This window comes from Eulemur rufifrons, chromosome 30, assembly GCF_041146395.1.
Source record: "Eulemur rufifrons isolate Redbay chromosome 30, OSU_ERuf_1, whole genome shotgun sequence".
Lineage (NCBI taxonomy): Eukaryota > Metazoa > Chordata > Mammalia > Primates > Lemuridae > Eulemur > Eulemur rufifrons.
Genome location: NC_091012.1, coordinates 119,744,407 through 119,770,658, shown reverse-complemented (window position 1 = coordinate 119,770,658; position 26,252 = coordinate 119,744,407). Strand labels below are relative to the sequence as shown.

Below are 26,252 nucleotides of genomic sequence, written 5' to 3'. Positions count from 1 at the left end.
ATAAGGTTTATCAAAATGAAACACTTTTTTCCTTCAAGAGATATCATTAAGAAAAATCAAGCCACAGACCTGGGAAAAGTATTTTCAAAATATAGATCAGATAAAGGGCTTTTATCCAGAACATAGAAAATGTATATACAGCTCGATAATAATAAGAAAATCACATTTAAAAATAAGCAAAATATTTGAATAGACACTTCATTAAAGAAGATATACAAATGACTAAAAAGCACATGAAAATTTGCTCAACATCATTAGTCATTAGGGAAATGCAAATTAAAACCACTTTGAAATACCACATCGCACCCACTAGAATGGCTAAAATCCAAAAGACAATACTAAATATTGGCAATGAGGTAGAGAAACTAAAATTGCCACGTATTGGTGTGAATGTAAATTGGTATAGCCACTTTGGAAAATAATTTTGCAGTATTTTGAAATGAATAAACATACTGTAGATATACTATATATACACTATATACATATATAACTATATATAAACATACTGTGTGTGTGTATATATATATGTATGTATATATATATATATATAACCCAGCAACTCTATACCTAGATATCTACCCAAGATAAATGAAAACATATGTCTATATAAACACTTATAATTTAATGTTCCAACTAGCAGTATTCAGAGTAGCCCCAAACTGGAAACTCTCCAAATGTCCAACTAGTGAATGGATAAACAAAATATGGTATATGCATACAATGGAATTCTACTCCACAAAAAAGTAATAAACCACTTATACATGCAACAACATGAATGAATCTAAAAGTCATTATGCTGGATGAAAGAATCCAGACACATGAGAGTAGATATTTTATGATTTAATTTATATAAAATTTCCGGAAAGGACAAAACTACAGAGACAGAGACCAAATCAATGGGTGCCTGCACCCTAGTGGTAGGAGCAGGTATTGGCTACAAATTGGCATGAGGAAGCTTTAGGGTGATGCCAGTGTTCTAAAACTAGGATGTTCATACAAATTTATAAATTTATAAAAACTCATTGGACTGGACACTTCAAATGGGTGAATTTTATTATTATATGTAATAAAAAAAGCTGTTATAAATGTAGAATATTTATATATAAGGAGACTTTCCATTTAAAATGTGATTTTCTATAAAAAGGACATTTTTGATAAAGTTCCATCACCAAGATCTTATAATGTCTAAAATATAAAATTGACACATAATAGAATTAGTACATACAAGTAAAGTATTTTTTTCCACAGGCATACATATTGTGAAATTGTATGGTTCTGTTTATGACCAACAAAAAAGAACTTTTTACAGTGAAACTATATTCATAGTCAGTTTTGAAGGGAAAAACAGCTCCATGAAATAAAATATTGCTTGGGGAGTTCTTTCACACTGCTTGTCACCAGCATTCTCACTGGCTTATAAGTTATAATTGCTCTGTGATAAAGGCATGTGCTTTTCCTTCTCTCTTATAAAAATTTTAATGAGAACTTGAAGTGAACTCTCACTGAACCTATTTTCATTTCAAAATCTTATAATTTTAATCTTATGATCCTCTTGAGACCTGGCACTGTGGTCTGTGACAGCATGAATACTTCATAATTATTCCTTCTGTTTGTGGAAAACACCATGAGCATCCATCATTTTCTCTCTCCTCTGCTGCCTCCAGGGAGCCACAGCCTCTAGCAAGGTCAGTAATTGCAGTTTTGGTTGACAGTTCCAGGCCAGCTGAAGCACACCCAGCTGGTGAAGACCAGCCACAATGGGTATTGACTGCCTTCCCTTCTGTCTTTCTCCTCATAGTTTGTTTGGCCTCAAAACTCTTCTTTAGTGATATGATAGATGGACTTGAATCATCTCACAGGAGATCCCCTACTACAGAGAAAATGAATAGTTTCTCTACTGTTATGTGTATATGTGTCTGTTGGTATTTGGGGGACAATTGATCTAACAGTCCTGGGGTAAATTAAAGGTCTTTCCCTTGATAATAAAGAGAAGGCTATATTGGAGCTTGACATTTAATATTAAGTTCGACATCTCACACCACTATAAATGATCTGCATGAAATAAAAGATTCAACCACTTGGATTAAGACAGTGTTTTGGAAATCTGTGTGCTTCATTTTACTGATGTTTAAAATTTTACCTACAGAGTTGGCCTGTGCAGAGAAAAATAGATATTTTAGAGGTAAATCAAATAAGCATTCATTTTCTACTTTATTTTATGACAAATGCATAGAGAGATTGACACAAGAAACACTAAAGCAATTGCCACATGCTTTATGAACAAAAATACCCACATTATCCATCCAAAGAGGGATAAGCAAATAGCCTTCATAATGTGTATGGCATTGGATAATACAGATTTAGGAAAAAGAGGAACTTTTATGTGAAATGCTGGTGAATTCCAGAAAAAAAATATATGCTTTTGAAAGACGATATAATATTTCAACTCTCTAATATCTCACTTTGTGCTTTACTCATGGTGTATACATGAAACTACTGGCAGAAGCAAAGCTAATTAGGGACAGCCTATTATATAGATACTTAGACTAATCCAGTATCTTTAGGTTTCAAATAAGTCAGGGTTTTCTTTTTACTTTTTTTTTTGTCTCCTGTTTCTGAGCTTACCTGGGGCTTAATGTGGGTTTGCTTGAGAATAACTTAATTACTCATTCTGAATAAAATTTTAACTGAATGTATTGAAATGCTTATATTAAATGTTAAAATTAATTATAATCAAGGCCCCCAAACTCTTTATCACACCTCCCATTAAGAGATAGAATCTGAGTAGCTTTGTGGTTGCTCCCATGAACAGAATAAGCCTAAGGTGATGCTATGTAACTTCCAAGGCTGGATTAGAAAAGGTCGGTTAGCTTCTATTAATACCTGGTTTTCTTGGGAGGCATACTCTGGGAAAAACCAGTCACCATGTAAAAAACTATCCTGAGACTGCCATGTTGAGGAATCCCCTTGTAGGCATTCCATTTGACAGCACCACCCAACAGCCAGCATCAACTTTCAGCCCTGTGAGTGAGTCATCTTGGATGTCTAGCCCAGTCCAGCCTTCGAATAACTGTAAACCTACCTGATATTTTACTCCAATCTCCCAAGAGGTACCAAGTAAGAACTGCCCAGCCAATTCCTTCCCAAATCCTTGTCTCACAAAATTTTTAGAATACCTTTGATATATTTTTAATGGTAAAACTACTATCTCTTTGTAATTTTGATATTAGCTATATATTTGTTTTGGATATTCAATTTTTCATATTTCTATTTCAATGATTGAATTTCTATTAGGAACACATGTTCAACCTATCTCATATAAAACTTAAAAAGCCTAAATATAATAACAGTCTTTATCCTAGAGGAACTTAATTGTTAGTGGAGTAAATGCATTGTCACCAAGTATCAAAACTCTGGAGCACACCATTAACATTATATTCTGTGTAAATGGCACTCCCTTGTGTTGTGCAACAAAGTGTCAGGAGGAAGACAAGACATAAAGAATTATTTTAGCAATAAGCGTTCTTATGCTGGTAGCTTCTCAGGGATTGCTGCATAAGAATGCAAAGACTACTACTAAATTTTATACTTTTTCAACCTTCTTTACAGTACTCTGTTGTTGACAAAAGTGAAAAAAATCTAGTTATAATATTAAAGTAACAAGGAATATTTTTAGAAATTTAGATAATCAAAATTTTATGTCACATCCTATGTAATAATTGATAAATGCATATGCTGCTCTTCTAATACTGTTAGACACTTCAGTGTGTCTCCTGAGAATATGACAAGTTTACTAACTATAAACTAGCACAACTGAGGACAACTGATATGTTTCTTCTTTTAATTCAATAGTTCTTAAACTCAACTGTCAGAATCATCTGTGGAGCCTTTAAAAATACCAGTGACTTGGTTCCATGTCTAGAGATTCTGACTTAATTGTTCTGGGGTGGGTCCTGGTTTTTGGTACTTTTTAAAATGCTCCCTAGGTGATCATGATTTGAGATCCACCAATAGGATGCTTATCCAGGGCTTATAGATGAATTTTTCTGCATATACACATGTCTCTCAGCTACAATTACCACATCAATACAAATGGGACACAGCTAAGGTTGCCATATTCAGTAAAAAAAAAAAAAAAGTACAGGATGTTTGGACAAATTTGAATTTCAGATAAACACCAAATGCTTTTCTTAGTATATCTCATGAAATATTTTGGACATATTTACATTAAAAAAAATCAGTTTTTTAAAAAAATGTAGAATTAGTCTTCAGTTGTGGCTGCCAATTAGAATAACCTCAGAAATTTAAAAAAATTCCAATGCTCACTCTGTACCCCAGACCCATTAAATCAGAATCCCTGGGGGTTTTACCCAGACATCAGTTGGTTGTTAAGCTTCCCAGGTGATTCCAATGTACAGGCAAGGTTGGGAACCATTAGTTTATAGTTAGTAAACTTGTCATATTCTCAGGAGACCAGGCATTCTGTATTTTATCTGGCAACCCTAGACACAGTTGACTTTAGGCAAGAGACACAGTTAGGCCCAAGCAATGCATTAGGCAAAGTGTGACCATAATGGAGTTCAATCCATTTTCAAGGAGAAAGCTAAGATGCTTTCATTGTAGCTTAACTGTTACAGAGTAACCATTCTATTGCATAATGCTACTTCTAGATGGGTCCATCTGTAGCATACCTATTATTTATTGAGCAAAAGCAATGGGTAAATGTAGGCGAGAGATAGGAAAGAGCTGAAACCTCCTCCCTTCATGAATGTTAAATCTATTGACAGCATAAGCTGAAATGATAAGACTGAACTTTATGACTTAAAAACAAACAAACAAACAAACACACAAAAAACCCTGTGGGTTTCCATTGTTCTTACTTATGTAACTTCTCAAATATTTTTATTTAATTATAGAAGAAAAAAATGATTTTTGCTGAAAGTTCTCGTCACTGGCTGAACTTCATAACCTTAGCAACCATTGTTAAATGTAGAGATTCTGTTGCATTTACAGTGACAGCCAGTTCCCTCAGAGTTACAGAGCACTTGCTGGCAAATAATCTCACATTTGGCAAGAGCTTACATTTTCTAAGTTAATTTTCTCATTGGTTCTTCTCAACAATGCTGTGAGGTAGGCAGAAAAGTTATTATCACATCCATTCTATAAATAAGGAAAACGAGTCTCAGGAAAGTGTTGCCTTGTCTTAGAACAGTAGTTCTTAACATGTGGTTCCAGACCAGCCACCTCAACATGACCTGGGAATGTGTTAGAGATGAAAGTTCTGAGGCCCCACTCCAGACCTATCAACTCAGAAACTGTGGGGTGGGCCCACCAATTTGTATTTTAACAAAACTTCAGGTTATTCTATTTCATGGTCAAGCTTGAGAACCCCTGCCTCAGAATATGTGGTCCCAGCTTAAACATTGCTGTTAACAATGTTTACTTTTTTAAATTTCTGGTTTCTTTTCTCCACTGAATTTTAAACTCTATGAGGTCTGGGATGGTGTCACACACTACCTGGGTACATTATAAATATGCACTAAATATTGCAAAATGAATTAATGAGGACTAGAATGAATGAATGAATGAACCCCACACGTGAAGGTCTTGCATTGGCAAGTCTTGCCTTACCCAAAGTGTCCTGTGCTTAGAAAAGTCCATTGCTTTTCCACCATTAAAATGCTCATTTTCACTTTGGAAGAATCTCAGCCAATGGGAAGAAAAATGGTTGACTGCATGGGTTTACCCAAAGGCATATGTGTTAGTGCACTAGCTATTATAAGTATTTAAAAGGGAGTTCTTAACATTGTTTATAGTAGAAAGAAACTGAACATAAGCTGTTGAGCACTTTTGTAATATGGTAAAATTTTATGACATATTAAGTGAAAAAAGTGTATACAATTCTGGATACAGGATTATCCCTTTTTTTCTGTTATGTTTGTTTTAAAGTACATAAATATAGAATCTTTATAAAGACTTTATGAAGTAGTTTCTTCATCCATAAAATGGGAGCAGTAATAATTCTACATATCTCATTGGGTTGTTAAGAAGATTAAATGAACTTCCGTATAAAAAGCCTGTAGACAACTCCAGGCACAGTCAGGTAGATGTACTGATGATGATTATTGTTGTTATCATCACCATCGTATCTGGATGGAGAAATCATAGGCAGTCTTCTTTTGATTGATTTTTTTTCTAAATTCTAAAACTGTTATAGAAAATATGTGTTGTGTTTGTAATCAGATAAAAAATTTAAAGGAAAACTACTGAATTCAAAGAAATGCCTACCTTAGGAAATTTTTTTAAGTAGGCCATTTTGACTAGTTTTCTACTTCTTCAGTTTTCAAAACTCCCAGGTTTGCCCTTGTTTACCTGCTTCCTAGTGTGCCTACCTGGCTGGCTGTTAACTATTTCCTACTAAGTATTTTTTTCTGAGAATGAAGTTAGTTATCAGTTTTCTCAAAGGTTTTCATTTTCATAAAGATGCTCTAGGAAGAAAATTTCCCAAGGAACCACACAGTACATAGAAGGCACCTTAATTTATCTGGTTCAGTCCTGTCACTGTTTACATAAAGAAGCTAAATTTGCAAGAGGTGAAATCTGTATCCATACAATAAAATACTTGAATAGTGGGACTAGAACTCTGGTGTCCTTATTCCCGAGCCTTTAATATATTAATACAAAGATTTTCAGCATAATGTCCTGTGAAGAATGTTGGAAATCTCACCATGGGGACTCTTACCAGTTCAATTCTGCTGTCTTTACTTTTACTTATTCATTACTTTAAATTTCATCTTTTTTTTACAATATTTCAACTATTTATATTGAATGATTATTATTAATATGGAATTTTGTGTTTATGAAAGAAGCAAAATTTCAGGAAGCTGATTTACTTACTACTAATGGAAAGTGTTGACTATTTTTCCCTTCAAAGCAGGAAAAGAAATGTACAAACATGTAAGTGAAGGAAAAATCCAAGCAAATCTCTTACCTAAGTATCTAAATTAATAATGTTTGGTGGGCAAGCTATTTCAGCAATTCTGAAATATTAATCCATCCTTCTTTATTCTACCACCAAAGCTATAACATTGATTACAGTATGTTTTAGGGAAAATAATCCTCTTATGCATAACAGCAATAATTCTTCCACTTTTTTTACTTTGCTGTCTTGGCTCATCACAGTGACCTTTAATTCATTTTTTCTTGTCTAGTATGCTTTGCAGACACTATGAAACCACTTTGTGCTGTCTATTGAGCTAAAGTCAATTAATCACAGGGTGACTTTTAAAATCAAGATTAATAATAGGTTATTTCATAGCCAGAATACTTGATTAAGATGGGCACATTTGTGGTTCCCCTCATGTCCAGAAATAATTTAGCCAAGTTCCAATATCTCAGACAACTTTTTCTCTCATATAATTTTCCCAGTGTGAACTGCTCAGCTTAAATGGACTTTCCTAAGCTTCCATCATGGGTTCCCAGAAGGGTTGTACAAAATCACTTTCCTTGGCTACTGGTTACCTCTAGATAGTTGCATCTTTGTAAGCCACATAGCATTGGCACCTCCTCAGAAATGGTGGGGGAAGGAAGTGAAAAAAATAACAGGAAGTCTGTCTAAAAAGATAACAGCATCTTCCATCAACATTTTACACATCTCAGCCATGCCTGTGGTGGGAGTAAAAGAGTTCCCTTTTTCTCACTATTCTTGTGCCAAATTTTCTCTTCCTGTCTGTCTGAATCCACTAATGTCCTTGGTGGGTGGATCCTAGTGTATTAGAAGATCCAAAGCATTTCATATTCATATTCTGCTTAACCATGTGATGGTACACTTTAGCAGTTTAGCAAAATGGCAAATCTGTTTGTTTAATAAACCATATAATGTGCTGCATCATCAATTGGATTTTGCCGTATCAACTTTGGGAACCACTCTGCACTGATGAAGTTGAGTTTTACAGGTCAATGCACCATCGATATTAAGGAAATAAAGGACAACTATGTACATATATATTGTAGCTAGGGGCTGAATACATTTTTTACAGTATTTCATTTGCTATTATAAGGAAGAATATAAGCTTGGGTACAGCTGCCATAGAAATCAATTTTTAGGTTTTATTTTATTACTGCCTTTCTATTCCCCAGGTTTGCCTTTTCCTAGCATCTCCGTCCTAAACACAATTACCCCTGAAGTAGCAATATGTCTCTGAGTGGATGACAATTTCCAAATTCTACTAAGAAAATACAGTGCAAATCCTGATATAGCATAATGGAGCTACCAGAAGTTGTTATGAGGCCAAATATTTTCTGCTCTCTACTCTCTTGAGATCTTACAAGAACCTCTTTCTGGTAGCCTGGGCTTATTGAAAAGTGCTAGTTTATTTGGCATTAATCAGAAGATGTATGCCATCTCTCAACTCGACTCTCTCAACAGTGTGCTTTGTAAATTTTTAATCTGATGAAAACATGAGGTGGCTTTATTCTATAACAGCAATTCAGTTCTTGATATGGAGACCACAAAAAGAATATAAAGCTGATTTTCACCACAAGAAAATTGTTGCCTCTTTAGTTCTTTGGGGGGGAAATTTTGTTATTAAGTTTAATGGAATTAATACGTATCTTACCTGTCAAACTGCAGTACCATCCAAGTTCACCAAAGTGTCTAGAACAGACTGATTTGAACAAATACAATCTTCCTAAGTACAGTTTCGTTCTTCAGTCCCTCTATTCAGAAAGACACATCCATAGAGGACTCTCCTGGATGGAGTAGGAACCCATTCTGCTAAGTGAAGTATCCCAAGAATGGAAAAATAAGCACCACATGTACTCACCAGCAAATTGGTTTCCCTGATCATCACCTAAGTGCACATTTGGGAATAACATTAATCGGGTGTCAGGCAGATGTGGCAGGGGGAGGGTGTATACATACATAATGAGTGCGATGCACACTGTCTGGGGAATGGACATGGTTGAAGCTCTGACTCGGGGGGTGGGGGGACAAGGGCAATATACATAACCTAAATTTTTGTACTCCCACAATATGCTGAAATAAAAAAAAAATTGAGAAAGATAGGTTATAAGAGCCATAACCATTATTTCTGTTTTTATTCCTTTTTACATCAGTGTATGATTTACTGGTTTTTTTTTTCCACAAAGAGGGGGCTCTGGTAAGCCAATATATAATAAATATATAAACAAATTTATGTTTATAAGTTAGGTTTCTGATCTGCATACCACTGGCATAGTTTTAAAGGTATCTTTATCTAGTTAAGGGCAGCCTCATTTTTTCCCCCTGAATATGGGATCATCTTTCAGTTTTCATTTTCTTAGTGAATAACTTTCATTACTTACCCAGCTTGACAAGGTGCAAAATAAGGAATCTTTCTGAAAGATAATAGTGGGGTAGTTAACAGCTCTGAAGACACCAGATGCCTGGATTCAGATCCAACATCTACACATATTACCTATGTAAACTTGGAGAAGTCATTTAACCTTTCTGTGTCTGATACCTCATCAGTAAGATAAATACTGCCCAGGTTGTTGAAATGATCACATGAACTTAAATACATTATAGATTTTAGAATCATGTGTGGCATGAGATAAATACTTTAAATATTCACTATTTTCCCTCTGCCTCATCTCCCATCTCTAATTCTTTTCTTCCTAAGTAGTTCTCAAATTCTTCAACTCTCCTCCACTTCCACCACCCTGGAACAAACTTCTATTACCACTCACTTAGATTCCTTGGTGTTCTCCAAAGTGCTTACCACACTCTGGCCATATCTTTTCAAAACATAGATATGACCATATTAAAAACTCTCCAACAGATAGACACAAACACACAGGCCCTCACATGTATGTACACATATGCACACATACACACATACACATAGGTTGCCCCTACTTTAAATATAAAGGCCAAATCTGTAGCCTGGCTTGGTGTATTAGTTTCCTAGTGCTGCTGTAACAAAATACCACAGAGTAGGTGGCTTAAACAATAGAAATTAATTTTCTCACAGTTTTCTAGGCTAGAAGTCTGAGATCAAGGTTGATGGGGTTGGTTCCTTCTAAGGACCATGAGGGAAGGATGTGTTCCAGCCCTCTCTCTTTGGCTTATAGAGGGCTATCTTCTTGCAGTCAGTGTCTCCTCACATTGTCTTCCCTCTATGCATGTGTCTGTGTCCACATTTCCCCTTTTTTATTAGGACACAAGTCATATTGGATTAGGGGCCCACCCTACTCCCTTGTGACCTCATCTTAACTAATTACATCTGAAATAACATTATTTCCAAATAAGGTCACATTCCAAGGCAGGGGTTACCAGTTCAGTAGATGAATTTGAGGGGAATGGGCCACAATTCAACTCATAACATGGTCAGTCCTCTGCTTACCTGTCCATCCACATGTATACTCCATGTTTTCTCAGCCTTTCCACTTGCCATCCACACCCTGGCCTTCTTTTAAATGGCCCACAATCTTATCACCTCCCTAGAACCCTTTCTAGATGGTATTTCTTCAGCTGGAACACTCCTCATCCCATCCCCCGTACACACATAAACCATTTTGCCTGCCTTATGTCTGTTTATCATTCAGGTTTCAGGTCAAGATCACTTAGTAAGGCATTCTCTCATCTCCTAGGCTAGGTCCATGGTATTATGAATCTATCAAAGAACATGACTCCTAAAGCATTTATCTGAGTTTGCAATTTTATATTCATTGCATGTCTTTTTTTTCCTCAGTAATGCCTATTTCACCCTCAATGGTTTGCCTTACCCTTTGACCTGCAGATCCTTTTGAGTATATAATAGGAACTCAATCCATATTTCTTAAATCCAAACACTACTTAAGTATGTTATTTTGACAAATCAGGATCTTTAGTATTCACTGTAAACAGCTACTTTCCCCCTGATTTTTTAACACCTCATTTCCTCTAATAATATTGCATGCACCTTGAAATCCTTTCACTTGACTGCATCCTTTGCTTGAGGGAAGGTTTGAGAAAGGACACATTTTGCATCAGGTGATCTATTCCCAACACAGAGAAGTTGAAATGAATGGCTCTTCTTTGTTAGATATTTATAATGTGGGCTGATTATTATGTCCAAGGTGATTTCTAAGAAAAACAGACAAAACTTGACTCTAATTAGAGTCAAGCCCATAGTTCTATTCTCCAGAATTCTGAACACATGTATGATGGCTGTGTACATTTTGACTTTCTCAGAAACATAGAATTCAGTCTCCAAAAATGCAATTGAATGTGAAATTTGAAACTAGAACCAGATTGCCTTAGTTGGAATCCCAGCTTCTACACTTACTAGCTGTGCAACCTGGAGTAAACTGCCTGATGAACTAATAGCGTTTACCTTGTAGGGTTACTGTAAGAATTACATGAGCTAATACTGGTGCCTGGTATGTGGTAAGCATTAGATAAGTCTTACCGAGTAGGAGGAGGAGAAGGGAAGGAGAAAGAATAAGACTAGTAGGATTAGGAGTAGTGATATATATGAAGAAGTATCCTACCAGCTAGAATTACATGTTTTACCCTTTTGTATGCTTCATGAGAAAGAAGTCTCTTCTGGTCACCTTTGCATCCTCAGGACTTGGCACCATGCTTGGCACAGAGTAGGTATTCAATAAATATTTGCTAGGTGAACATTAATTCATTTTTTTTCTTCTTTTATTTCTTTTTTTATTTCAGCATATTATGGGGGTACAAAAGTTTAGGTTATGTACATTGCCCATGCCTCCCCACCCCCCGGAGTCAGAGCTTCAAGCGCGTCCATTCTCCAGACAGTGCGCATCGCACTCATTATGTCTTTTATTTCTTAAGTCATCTATAAAGAGTTGCTTCCATTGTTTTATGTTTAGTTGTTTATGCTTATTATACCAGTGGCTATTTATACTGCACTGCAGGTCTGGAAAAACATTACACTTTAAATTTAATTTGGATGTTGATTTGTCATCAAGACTTACTGAGCCTTTCAATATATGCCCACTTGAGACAAGTGTATAGGATGTTCATTAGTACTCAAATACAGTTGATATATATTTTATAACTTAAGGTACACCTGCTTTTTAACATCTATGTGTGAATTAGCATATGAAGATATGAGTAATTGTTTTAATGAAAATTTCACCTCTGCACCACTCTACTCTGACTTCATTGTGAATGCAATTAGGTTTGCCATAGTCGTCTCCCTGTGAGCCTGTAGATAAGGCATGGAAAAAATTATTTCTTTTACTATAATCCTCCTGCTTAAATATGATAGGAAAGCACCAATGAATTTAATACCATTAATGTTCTCTCTGCACTGGAGCTCTTTAAAAATCATGAAATATCACATAATGTCTTTTTTATTAAAATGTTGACATTGTTTCAAAATGTGCATTTTAGAGTAAGTTTTATATGAGTTCTTACAACATATGGATATATTCTTCATTTGGTCTTTCAGTTAACATGATGATAAAGACAAAATGCTTATTTCTGCTTCCAATGTGTTATGTCCCTACCACTAGTCACATTTTTCCTGTAATAATTCATCACACATTCTGAAGTTTTTACATAAATAGTTTCTTTTAAATTATTCCATTAGTATACATCTAATGATGGATGTCTACATATCATAGAAAAGTTTTATTTTGGAAACTTAGTATAAGTATATTTTAGTTTAGTTGGAATAAAATAGAATTAAAGAATGGATTTTAAGAATGATTCATTTTAGAGTTACTATATTCAAATACTAAAGCACTTTAGGACTCATAAGGGCATCTGTGTCTTGTGTAATGAAGCAGCCAAGATAGAATAAAACATAAAAGCAGACACCAAGGTCATTACCTAATCTGGATGTATTAGCCATCCAACTGCCTGAAGGTCAGGAACCGAACAAGATTTCTCAAGGTACCCACAAATTCTGTGAGTCCATGATTATTAGGCTATTGAGCATAACAGGAGACAAGATGGCCATGTGGTTGAAAATCATATAGAATTAAAGGTTAGCTCACAATAAAGGCAGAAACAATATGTGGGTTAGAAATTTCAAGAGTGAGTGGAGCTAAAGATATTTTGTGAATGGCATCACTTCATCTTTTATCAGGTAACCCTAAACATGTTTCTCTGTGTACTTCTATTGTAAATGTATGGTTCTGTTAACACACTTACCATGTTACATTATTGTCATGTATTTATGTGATGTAAATTGTTGTAGGTAAGTCTTGTTCATCTGTTCTCTGTAGGACCTAGCAGGATATCAGGTACAGTATATATATGTATCAATAATCATTACATTAATGAAATAATAAATTAAAAGTGCTATACCACATCAGTAACAAATTACAAGTTCAAAAAGGTTATTTTATTCCAAGCATTTGATGACTTAATGTTAACCGATTTTTATAGTCCATTCTAAGTTTCAAGAGGGCAAGGACTGTACAAAACACATCCCTGAACTTAACACTGTAGCTGCAACATACCAGGCACTCAAAAACACTTGTTGAAAAATTAAACCAATAATTGTAATAGCTTTCATTTATATAGTACTTCCTATGTGCCACACGTTGTTCTGGGCATTTTAAATATATTGACCCATTTAATTTTTACTCATGTTCTTAACTATAATACACAACGTGGGCTCTCTACATGGTATAGTTCAGCTGCAGTTTCAGTGAATCTGCGACTCCATTTGAAAATGGAAAAAATAGGAGTGATCGTCTAGGATGTTTTGTGAATATTAGGTGAGACAATACTTAAAGCATGTTTGGCCTGGCATAGCAGAAGTGCTCAAGATATTTTTACTATTATGACTATTATCACTGCTACTATTAACCATCTCCTCCAATAGTTGGCACAAGGCAGGTTGTAAAATTCAGTGGGCCAGAATGGAGAAAGTTAATGCTGTTTGTGTAATCAGTTATTTCATGTGTTTACACTTCTGCCCTTCATCTTTCCACCCTTTAAGCATATTCCATCTTCTATTCCTATGTCAGATGGCATTTAACTATTCCTTGGTATATGTAGACACTATAGATTTGATTAGATTGAAAGCAAAGATGATAATAGCTAACACTTATGCCAGTCACTCTTCTAAGTACTTTATTTTATGTTAACACAACAACCCAATGAGGTAAGTACACTTTTATTGCCCCTATTTTATAAATGAGAAAACTGAGGTACTGAGAAGTTATAAGAAACTATGTGATTTGCCTAGGGTTAATAAGCTAGTAAGTGGTACAGCTGCTAGGTAAACCCAGGACATTTGGCTACAGAGTCACTGTGCCATGTTGCTCAGTACATTTAAAACATCTGCACCAAAAAAGAAATCATAAACAAAATTGAAAATAGATGGCAGAGTGGGAAGTTGAATTTAGCAGAAAAAATAATTTCTACCCAATGTACATAATGATGTTCAACAAATCAAAAGGACAAACAACAAATGAGTAATTTACAGAAGAAATACAAATGGTTAAAAATAACCTGAAGAACTTCACTAGCATTTAGATACATGCAAATTAACATGAGATAATTTTACACTCACAAGATAAGCAAAAATTTAAAAAAAGAAAAGAAAGAAAACAAAACAAAGAAAGCAAAAAAAGAAATGATTGTTAGTGTTACCTATTCAGTGTCTACTTGATATCTCCACAGTGATATCCAATAGTTATCATAAATTTAACACACCCAAAATTGAGCATCTGATTTCCCTTCATACCTGCTCTTTCTGCAGACTTCAAAAAATGTCAGCTTCATTTTACTAGTTGCTTAGGGCAAAATCATTAGAGCCATTCTCGACTTCTCTCTTCCTCACAACTTACATGAACCCATAAACAAATTCTCTCAGCTCCATTTTCAAAATTTATTCAAAATCCTACCACGTTTCCTTGATCATTAACAAATGTACAGTGACCACTTCTTGTCTAAATTCAATAGCTTCATTTCTGTTCTATGTATTTCTGACATTGAAACTCCATTTGGTACCATTGGTTCCAATATTTACCTTTTGGGGGTAATGAACTAGACAGTTTATTGAATAGTTAATTGAAGCATGACTATACATGACTATGCATGCTTTGTATGGATAGATTGATCTATCTATCTATCTACAAACTACAGTAGAATCTGGATTTGCAGCATCATTTCTGACCAAAAGAATGTGCCAATATCTACTTCTCCTCTTTTGATGTTTTTCTATGCTTGTTCTCATTAGAAAGAATAAAATTGTTTTAAAAGAAAGCTAAAAATTCTGCTCATCATGTTAAAAGGACTTATATGGGCCAATCTAGAAGGGGTCCTACTAGCCAAAGATGAAATCACTTACGGCCAACAAAAAAAAATTCTACTCATTATATCACTTAATACAATCTTTGTGATGGCACTTTTGCCTTTGATGGATATAATTTCAACCATAATAACATGTATAATTAAAGTTTCAACCTTTTTAGAGCTACTTATTTTTTGGGGGGTGAGAAGTGGAATATTTTTAATAAAGGCAATCCATACTTTATGTATAAAAGTAAATATAGAGAAGTAAATTTTTAAAAAATCAGTTGCAATCTTATCATTTCTACATACCTATTAATAATCTGATGTATATTATCTTCCTTTCCTTCTTCTAATGGAATGTATTTTACCACCTTATTTTTTAATAGTACATAATAATTAGTGTCATTAACATAATAGTTTGCTATTGCATATACTTTCATGTTATTTTATGGCTGAATGAAAATGCCATTTTTAATCTTAAATGTTTACTTATTCCAGTGGCTTTCTTAGTTTTGCTTTCTTTGTTGCAAAAGCAAACATTAACAGCATTTGTCCTAAGAACAAATTATACTTAGTGACTCAGTCTATTTTATGTATGATCCACTTTTGAATTTTGTTGATGTTGAATTAGTAGATGTTTGATGGTAGATAACTAAAATATTCAAAAATAAGCCAATAATTTAAATTTGTTTTTACATTCTCTGCTTCATTTGGCTAAAATGAATACATCTTTACTGACTAGATAAAATGATAGTCATTTATCAATTAATGATAACCTTTGAGGCTTAGTATAGAAGAAAATATATTGACAAATGGGAGGCATATGCCAAAGCTTTTTGCAATAATTACATCAGTATGATAAATTTAGTCAGTACACTTCCTTCAAAATTCATTCACATAGGCCAATAAACCTTCAGTCATTTCAAAAAAGCAATAACATCTAATAGTCCAAGGCATTAGCAATCCATGCATCCGCTGTAACAGACAGGGTGTTCCAAGAATTTTGGCAAAGACTTACACTTGAAGACCAAAGCACTAAAAGCTCAGAGAGCTGACAGCAGTATCCTGATTAGCTGAAATAGAGGTGCTGGTCTGGAGAATCTGTCCTAGGCTGTGTAAGCCCTGCACGGCTTACACAGTCCTTCCAAGGAGAGGACTGACTGGAAGAGATCTGGAGGGCGGGGATGTGGTATTCATAAAGAAAGGCCATTCCATCTCTACTTCACCTCTCATTTGGGAGAGGAAGCAGTGCTTTCTGGGCGTAGCTGTTGACTGGCCTGGTTGTTCCTGCTTCCTGCCTCCTGGAGACCAACTACCATTCAAGAAATGCAACTACCCTGATGTGAGACTTCTATCCATGTGGTCATGACAGTAGATAACTGAATCACGACATCTTTGTGAATTATCTCATCAAGACCTGTAAATATTGGCAGGCAAGTTGACTCAAGAAAGCCTGGGCTCCTGGGACACAGGGACAAGTAAAAGAAGAGGGAGGAAGAGGAAGACTTTTATATATTTATACACTTCACATTTAAAAAGAATTTAACCAAGAATGCATTAGCATTCATTATATATATATATATATATATATATATATGTGTGTATATATATATATATATATATTTTTTTTTTTTTTTGGGGGGGACAGAGTCTCACTCTGTTGCCCAGGCTAGAGTGAGTGCCGTGGCGTCAGCCTAGCTCACAGCAACCTCAAACTCCTGAGCTCAAGGGATTCTTCTGTCTCAGCCTCCCAAGTAGCTGGGACTACAGGCATGCACCACCATGCCCGGCTAATTTTTTCTGTATATATTTTTAGCTGTCCATATAATTTCTTTCTATTTTCAGTAGAGATGGAGTCTCGCTCTTGCTCAGGCTGGTCTCAAACTCCTGAGCTCAAATAATCTGCCCACCTCGGCCTCCCAGAGTGCTAGGATTACAGGCGTGAGCCACAGTGCCCGGCCTCATTATATATTTTAAAAATGTTTTTATTTGTCTCTATTGTATAAGTAATGTATGATGAGTATGGAACAATGAGAAATAAACATAAACAAAAATTAGTTTTACCGAAAACATCCATGTTCCTTCCACTCATCATTAACCAATGTGAACTTGATAACCTTCAAGGCATCTTTCTGTTCAATATATGTGAATATGTCTGATTATACTTATGTGATTAGCACAGGCAGTATGGAATAATAATGAAGACCAAGGCTCTGGAGCCAAACTGCTCAGGTTTGAGTCTCAGCATCGGCCTCCCCTCACACTCCTTATCAGCTTTGTGGATTGGCTAACTTTCTTAACCTCCCTGTGTTTTATACATATGGGTATGATACTGGTATTTATCAGTCATAGGATTGTTATTAGGATATTTAATCACTTTAGACATCTTTGCACTTTCTAAAGAACTTAAAATATGCCTGGCACACAGTATGTACAAAATCAGTGTTTATTAAATACAATAATTACATTAAAAATCAAATCATAGGAAATAGCATTTTAAACATGCTTCCTTCACTTAAGAATATAGAATAAAATTTCTCATCAATAAATACTTATCTATGGTATTCATTTTAAAAAGCTTCATAGAATTTCATTATATGGATATAACATGGTTCCCTATTTTCAGACATTTATGTCATTTCATTTTTTTGCTTATAATGCATTTTAACTTTTATTATTGGAGTTTTCAAACATACAAAGTTAGGTCAAATGGTATAGCGAACACTCATGTACCCATCACTCAGGTACAGTCCTTGTCAACACATGGTCAATATTTGTAATGTATTTTAAATACTTTTAATCCATTGATTTTGATAAAATTGAGATAATTATTTTAAAGTGTAGGAGCTTCCACATCTTAAGCAAACAATATTAGGTATTTGTGTTTACATTAGAAAGGCACAATTTACTCTGTCCTCAAGATAATAGCTTTTATCAGATGTCAAAGTTAAAAAGGTCATTTCCCCTTATTCAACTCCAGTGAACTTCCTTCATTATATCTTATTTCCTTCTGATATATCTGAGAAGAAAATGGAATAATTTAGGAGATGCCAGTGGGATAAAACACTGTATTCCTAAATATAGCGCAATTTTCAGAACTATTTTAGCCAGTGTAATTGAAATCCTCTTGTTCTCTACTGACATATTTTGGAAGCCCATATGTTTGGAGTCTGAAATCTCATTCCAAAAAATGATAGAAAGCCTCTTGAACTCAGAGGAGAGTTACTGAACTGAATTAAAATGGGCAAAGGTTTCAGTGAACTTAGGGAAGTATGTATGCGCTTTCACATGGCTTAATTTCACTATCTATCCCGGAAAGTATGGTATAGCCAGTGTGAAAAATATCATGTCAGTGCCTTCCATGTGTTACCATATTAGGGTCAAGCCATAAATTCTAAGATGCTATTTTCTAGGCAAATTTATTTGTTTGGAGTTACAGTAGTATGGTCAGTACCACACAGAAAGAAGTTAAAATTATAGAAGGGAGATAAGCTCCCGTAGTCAGACTACAACTGTGAAGCTATAACTAATAACTACTAAAATAGAAATAAATTGTTCTTACGACGCATGATATAAGCATTTAATATTGTGTGAGTTCTAGCAGAGAGTATTACATTAGCCCATTTATTAAAAAATACTGAGTACCTACTTTGTAACTGGCACTGTTCTAAGTGCTGGGGATAAAACAGTTCTCCTACTAGAGCTTACTTTGCATGTAGAAAGACAGCTACACAATGTCTTAGTCCGTTTTTTTTTAATTAGCTTTATTTAATCATTCCACAATGTATGCATATAGCAAAATATCCTATCATACCCCATAAATAGGTGATATCTCATTGTGGGTTTTTTTTAGGCTCTTCCCTTTTATTTATTTATTTTTAATTTTTTAATTTTTTTTATTTCAGAATATTATGGGGGTACAGATGTTTAGGTTACGTATATTGCCTTTGCACCACCCAAGTCAGAGCTTCAAGCCTGTCCATCCCTCAGACAGTGCGCACCTCACCCATTAGGTGTGAATATACCCATCCCCTCCTCCCCACCCCTTTTGTCCAACACCCGATGAATCTTTACTATATGTGCACCTAAGTGTTGATCAGTTAAAACCAATTTGATGGTTGAGTACATGTGGTGCTTGCTTTTGCATTCTTGTAATACTTCACTAGTCTGTTTTACGTTGCTGTAACAAAATACTGCAGACTGGGTAATTTATAAAGAAGTTTATTCAGCTTACAGTTCTGGAGGCTCATAAGTTTAAGAGCATAGTACTAGCATCTGGTGAGGGCCTTCTTGCTTTGCCATAACATGGCAGAGGGCATCACATGATGAGAGGGTAAGGGTGTGTCAGCTCAGGTCTCTCTTCTTATAAAGCCACCAGTCTCATCATAGGGGCCTACCCTGATGACCTTATCTAATCCTAATTATTAATATCTCTCAAAGGCCCCACCTCCAAATACCATCAACGTGAATTTGAGAATTAAGTTTCCAACACATGAAATTTGGAGAACACATTTAAACCATTGCATATAATGAACAAATAAGTATATATTATATTAGATCATAATAAGTGCAATGAAGACTAATGAAGCAACATAAAGAGGATAAGGGGTACCAGAGGTGAAGAATGGGTATTGTTATATTAGATACAGCGTTCAGAGAAGAGACTGACATCTGAGTAGAGATTTAAAGAAAGTGAACAAGTGAGCCAAGTGAGAAATCTGAGTCAGAGGAAAAGGGAAGAGAAAATGTCCTGAGGCAGGAACAAACCAAGGGCATATTCCACTTAAGGTCTCTGCTTTCATGGCCCTTCCCTTTTAGTGGGGAAGACAGAACACAAAGCAAATGCAAAATAAATAAGACATAATCAGGTTGAGGGTAGAGTGTGAACAACGGGGGAAGGAACAACATTAGGTAGGATGATCAGGAGACTTCTCTGGAGAGATGACCATTAATCTCAGACTTAAATGATTAGCTGCAAAATCAATGTCTGTAGAATCACTGAAGGATTAACCCACACTGAAGCTAATAACCATTGGGTAACCTTTTTACTGAATTTGAGAATTAGATTATGATTCTGGAGCTCTTTTGATGCTGGAAAAACCTTGTTAGAATTTTTTGTTAGAAAGTTCAAATAGTGTTTCCTGAAACATGGTTCTACCTAATGGTAATTGTACTTTAGATAAATACCTAGAATGAGCTACAGAAGAATTTTACTTTAATATGTGAATATTAAAGTATGCATTTTGAAATGAAAGACAAATATGCCTTAGCCTATAGTTTTGGTTTTATTATCCCCAAATGAGTAGAAACGGAATGATGCAATTGGCAAAGCCCATAAAACTGTGTTTAAGAGATGTCTATTAATAATACTTGGGTGAATAATAATAATAGCTAGCATTTGTTTGAATGCTTGATGTATGGGGTACTAGGAATTTCACAAGCATTAATTCATTTACAACTCACATACCTCTGCAAGGTGGGTAACATTATTGTCACTCTTAAGTAGCTTAAGTAAGTGTCTAAGAGGATTTTCTCTTGGGTATTTGTGATTTCAAGTTCTGTGCTCCTAACCCCCATCTCTTAATTGTGGGAATTGTATCACAGGACTCTGTTCCTTCCTGTGACTCTCCTCCGTGGTGTCCACTGTGCTCTAATGTTATGCTTTTCATAAACAAATCTGCTTTCTATTCTAAAGCCTTTTAAAAATTAACCCTTGCAACTTATACCCTGTGATTTTTGTGGTCAGTGTCTATTCTTGTCAAAATCATGAATGAGGGCAAGTTTCTTCTTGATATCGTCACACTTCTTTGAAGTTATCAAGCTTTTAGTTCTCATTAGGCAGACCAGGCTCTGGCTACTCAAAGTGAGAGCAGGAGCCAGCAGCATCAGCAACATTCCCAAATCTGCAGAATAAGAGTCTATGTATTAACAAGATCCCCAGGGAATCTGTAGGCACATTAAAGTTTGAGAAGCTCTACGTTAGGCCAGCATCAGCATCACTTGGGACCTTGCTAAAAATGAATTATTTGTACCAGAAGCTTTGGGAGTGTAGCCCAACAATCTGTTTTAATGAGCCCTCCAGGTGATTCTGATGCATGCTCCTCCTAGAGAGTTAGTCTCTGGGGGTTGAGATAAGCAATAGCAACCTGTTGCAACAAATCAGTGGTTCTCAACACTGTTTGCATATGAGAATCACCTAGAAAGCTTGTAAATTGATCTGAATGCCTACATTCTATTCCAGACCAACTACATTGCAATCTCTGCAGAGTAAGACCATGGCATTAAGGGGTGTTTGTATTTTTATTTCTTTGTTTGTTTTCCTCTAAGCTCCCCAGTGTTAAAAAATCACTGTTATAGAATTAGAGGATCAATTTACTCTCAAGGGATTTACTTTTCAGAAGAATTTGAATCCCCTCAAAATACTACCCAAAAGACTAATTTAAAAACCTGAGTTGCCTTCATTGACTGTACAACTGCCACTTTTGCTCTCCAGCATGACACTATGTCTCTCTAATACTATTTCATCATCTTAAAATACATAAGAGGGAAAATAGGGCTGGGCACAGTGGCTCATGCCTGTAATCCTAGCACTCTGGGAGGCTGAGGCGGGAGGATTGCTTGAGGTCAGGAGACCAGCCTGAGCAAGAGAAAGACTCTGTCTACTAAACAGAGAGGAAATTAGCTGGGGGTGGTGGCATGTGCCTATAGTCCCAGCTACTTGGAAGGCTGAGGCAGGAGGATTGCTTGAGCCTGGGAGCTTGAGGTTGCAGTGAGCAATGATGATCCCACTGCACTCTAGCTGGGGTGACAGAGCAAGACTCTGTCTCAAAAAATACATACATACATACATATGTACATACATAAAATAAAATAAAATAAAAAGGAGGGACAATAATACTTTCTATATTCTCCTTGAGCTATTGTTGGGATGAAAAAATGAATGTGAAAGTAGACATTGAGAATTCTCAAATGCTATGAAAATATAAGGTTTCAATTTTATTATGCCTGGTATTGGCCTTTCTTGAACAGTTGAGGTATATGTGGGGGTGGGATGCAGCTCTTCTCTGACATGTAATTATGTGCATGTGGCCAGAAATTCTCAGATATCATGGAGATTATAGCTTTTCATTTGTTCAAGGTGTCAGGTGAAAAAGTCCTAAAGAGATACACCGGGGACAGCCTATGAAAAAGGAAGTTCCTGTGAAATTTTACAAAAAGGGAGTATCTATTATGACAGTTCAGGAAGTCCAGATCTGTGCTCCTCAAACTTTAATGTTAAATTGGTAATTCTGATTCAGTGAGTCTGGGATGATGTCTGAGATTTTGCATTTCCAACAAGCACCCAGATGATTGTGACAATGTTGATCCATGGCCCACACTTTGGGTAGTGAGGGGCTAGATTAACATATACAATAATTAGACCTGTTATTATGCAGATTCCAGTGAGATTAATGAATCCTGCCTGTGTTAACATTCATGAGTCTTTCCTCAACATTTTTCTACTCTTTTTACCCTATTGCCTTTGTTCAGATAGATCCTGCACCTCTTCTGTCTTGCTTACATATAATAGAGGATATTTTATATATCTATGTCCAGCTGTAAGTCTGTAACTATAAGCAATTGTTTTTTAGAGTTTTGAAATACAGTATTTATATCATAAATTGCCTCTCCCAATCTTCTTTTATATCTGTAATTCCATTTGCCCTTCTTTTTGAATTGGGCTGTGAACATTCTGTTCTTGCCAGATCAAATGTATCCATCAAAGAGAATCTGATTCCTTTCTGATTCAAGAATCTGATTCAAAATGTATTGAATTAGATATGTACAAGTGTTACTCATGAAGAAAAAGAGAAAAGAAGATGAGATGGGGGTACATACTATTGATTAATGTAGTCACAGAAAAACAATGATCAATACAATGCAAGCTATTTGCAACTGTAATAGTCGTATGCTAAGGACTATGAAAAAACTGAGTTGGGTACCACTGTAAGTGTTTACTGCCTGCTGTTACACTTTTCTCCTGATAAAATAATTCAGTATTTTGTGGTTTAGCAATAGAATGCTAAAGAACACTCCTATGTGATGTTTAAAGGAGATAATCCAATCTATCCAGTCTAATGGTTTGCTATAGTCATTAAGAAGGACATAGGATGTTCTTGTAAGAATTAGAAAAAGGAACCACTTCTTCTGGTTGATATGTAGCTCATTGAGTGGAGCATAGGCTGGATTTCCATAGCAATCATTCCTTGGCTAGGTCCTTTGTGCAGGACATGGACTTCACACCTGATAATGACTGTTGTGTAAGCCCTTCTGGTATCTTCTTTTTCTTATGTTCTTTTACCAATCGTTCTTTGGCTTTTGCTTTATGCAACTATCTTTTCCCCCTCTTTCATCCTTAGTCTTCCTAATGCCTTCCCAGTTTTTTCCACAAGGATATCTAGATCAAATCCAAGTCCTTCCCTAAGCCTGTATCTCTCAAATGCACAATTCAACAAAGAAAGATACTCCTGAGTCACATAGCCCAACTCCATACATTAGAGCATACATAGGCCTTGCTGATACCTGCACACACAAAATTGAGGGAAGTTTATTTATAAGAGACTTTAATTTCAATTATTTAAATTTCCTCTGATAAATTTTTGATTCTGATATCAACTACTAAAATTTCATAGTTAAAATAGCACATGAAATAATGGTTGCGCAGATACTTACTAGTATAGACTTAACACTGTGCAATAGGAGATGATTTCATTAGGCCTATGGTTTCTTCTATAAAAGGTACGTCTTTAATGATCTGTACAGCTAATAGAATAGCATTTGGGTGGATAATGCTATTCTTTTCCATGCTCTATCATTCAAGTCTCAACTCAATTGTCACCTTGTTAGAGAAAATTTCCCTGACCCTCAAAGTTAAAGAAGTTCAAAAATCACCTTGTTTAATTCTCTGTATGCCATTTGTTAATCTCTGATACCATAAGGTGGATTCACCCTTGTTTAACTATTTTTGTGCCTTTCCCAACTTCGAGAGAGCAGGACACTTCTCATTTTATTGTTGTATACTCAAATGTCTGGAACAATTCCAGGCATGTTACATAGATACTCGAAAATTGTTAAACAAATAAATGAATGAATATGTGGTCAATTTATTAAAATAACAGTAAAACTTTTAAAAAATAAGTCATAAAATAATTTGAAAAAAATGGAAGTAGCTCACCAAATACCATGAATGATGTACCTAGTATGATTTTGTATTTCAAGAAGCAAAATAGGCAAGACATTGTTCTTCCTTATTTTTCTTTCTTTTATAATATTTTCCTTTTATTACTGTACAATATAATGACTTTGCCTTTAGTAAAGGGAGTTTTTTGACCTTGCACCCTTCTTACAAATAGCAAATATTTACCCCCCACCACACCCTTATACACATGTATATGTATGGATGTATATTTTATAGCTGTAGTTTATAAATGTATTTCTTACCACTTGCAGTCATTTTTATGTGCTTGTTATTATTTTCAGTGGTTATAAATAAGTATGTGGTTGTTATGTTTCCATCATTAGGTTGTAAATTCCTTGTGGGCAACAAGCATCTTGTAATGAAGAAATTAAAGCCGTCAGAACCATTACATTAAAAACATGATGCTTTCAAATACACTTTTGAATGTTCACCTCAATGTTCTAATTAAATTCTAACTTTGGTATACATATCTCCTTATCTGAATGCCTTTAGCAATTTGCAATGACTTACTGAGTATTCTAACTCATCCCATATTGAATGGAAGCATATCAAAATTGTCTGCTATTCAAACGTGCTATCACAAGTTATAAATAGAACACTGCTCTCTGCCAAAGGTGAATTAATTGTGATAAAGCTATTTTGGTAAAATTTATTCCTCACTTAAATGAAACATGGAGTACCTGATTAATTTCTACAACAGCTATGTTAAAATCAGTGCATTCAATATCACACTTCTACTTCAGAATATGTCACCATAATTTTTTTAGAGAACTAGGAAGGCTCTTGCATTTGATTAGCTTCAAATGATGGCCCGTTGATGAATGCAAATAATTCGACAAAAGAGGCTAATTGTATAGAACAAGTAAATATTATACATACAGTGCTCATTTGCCTACAATTACACAGGTAATGTCTCCATTTAGTTTCTTAATTTCTCATTATAAGACAATTGCATCTCATCTAGCAGTGTTTAATTGCATTGTTTCTATTGCTAGAATAACAGCACATTCCTTTTTTAAGATGTTGAATGACAAATAAATTTAGACTGTAATCACTTATTATTCCTTCTCTAAGCAAAACCACTCAAGAGTTTCAGCTGCAGAAAAAAATCTGATTTCTTACTAATAATGGCCAAATGGGAGCATTCCACATAAGTCTGTGTCCTATCATCTTCTTCATTTGTGGTCATAACCATTATCTTAATATGTCTAGTTGGCTAATAACTTTACTGTTTTCTAAAAGTGTCACCATAAAACCTTATAGTGTTTAAGCTCATGTACCAAACCCTTGTAATAGTCTTTGTTTCTATTGCAAACCTAACATGTCTGCATTGGTGAATGCCAGGTACATTTAGAATGTCAAATGTGTAGTTACACTGAGTCTGGTTCATAGTTTCCTATCCTAGTTCTCATTCTGTCCTTAACATCAAATTCTATTAATACAATGAGACAAGAATATTAAATAAAACTATCACCTAGCTTCTGAGTTATCTTATAATAGTAGGTGAAGTCTTCTTCACAACTAATATTTACATGTATTTTTTATTCCTGATTTATTTTCTGAATGATTCACTTGCTCTTAGCCTTTTTCAAACTGTAAATTGTTATTGCTGCCATAACAAATACCACAAATTTAGTGGTTTAAATAACACAAATTTACTGTCTTACAGTTCTGTAGGTCATAAATATGGCATAGGTCTTGCTTTGCTAAAATCAAGGTGTCAGTAGGGTTTCATTTTTTTCTGGAGATTATAGGGGAGAATCG

The 26,252-nt window shown here is 35.1% G+C and overlaps 1 protein-coding gene across 1 annotated transcript in view; it reads left to right on the top strand.

The window, feature by feature from the left end:
* Nucleotides 1-26,252, top strand: part of IL1RAPL1 (interleukin 1 receptor accessory protein like 1) — a 1,283,297-nt gene that overhangs the window by 831,144 nt on the left and 425,901 nt on the right. The gene's annotated exons all lie outside the window — the stretch shown is intronic.